The sequence below is a fragment of the Penaeus monodon genome, chromosome 30 (assembly GCF_015228065.2).
Source record: "Penaeus monodon isolate SGIC_2016 chromosome 30, NSTDA_Pmon_1, whole genome shotgun sequence".
Classification (NCBI taxonomy): domain Eukaryota; kingdom Metazoa; phylum Arthropoda; class Malacostraca; order Decapoda; family Penaeidae; genus Penaeus; species Penaeus monodon.
The window spans coordinates 30,946,740-30,947,658 of NC_051415.1; positions in this window are offsets into that span (position 1 = coordinate 30,946,740).

The window sequence follows — 919 nt, forward strand, 5'->3', positions numbered from 1 at the left end:
TTTAAATGCATCTAATTCACGAGGGAAAACATTCAGCTAATGTTTAAGATATATTCAGATTAAACGCAAAAAGCACTCATCTAATCTACATCTAATTTATACATCTGAATACAATCATTTAAATTCAGTTCGAGCCCAAACAACAAATGTGTGTGTCCTTTGTTATGAGAGATAAAGGGTTACGAACAAGGTGCAAGAACACCTGTCCAGCAGCAAACACTTGTTCTATTTCATTTAGAACGGAATTCATCGTGATAGAGATGGTAAAATTTATTTAAGACCGATTATATAGAGGTAGCTAATGAATTTATTCGCCATTTCCTGTATAGCTAATGAGCTAACTATTGCGTAAAGTAAGTTGCATGTATGTAAACTATAAGGGTGTTCTATTTTCGGAGCGCCTTTGGGCAGCACGATTCATATCAGGTTCAATGAATTTCTTCTGACGTGCAAATGTTCAGTATCATCAGCTGGGCTAACACCTGCGTTGGTAGCTTACCTCCACGTCAACACACACCCACTAACACCAGCGCCGGGGCAAGCACCCTAGGGGTGTTAAACTCATGACCAGCAGGTGGGTTTACACCAGGGGTTCAAACTCATGTCTCGCGATTCAAATAAGGATACTCAGGTTGGTCATAAACGCTCCGCGGAGAACAAAAAAAAAAACTGAGAAAATATATAATAAGCTGTAACAACTCATGACTAATGCATATGCATGTAAATACAATAAGACAACTGTTAATAACATAAACCTTAGAAGCCAAGAATGTGCCTATATGGCCATCAAGATGGGAGCTGAAACGAAAATTGGCTCTCGAAGCCGCTGATCTAAACTCCATGTAGCTTCACTGACATGTCCCGGGTGGACACATTATGATTCCATAGGATATACCTTTGTTCTACATAAAGCTCGCAA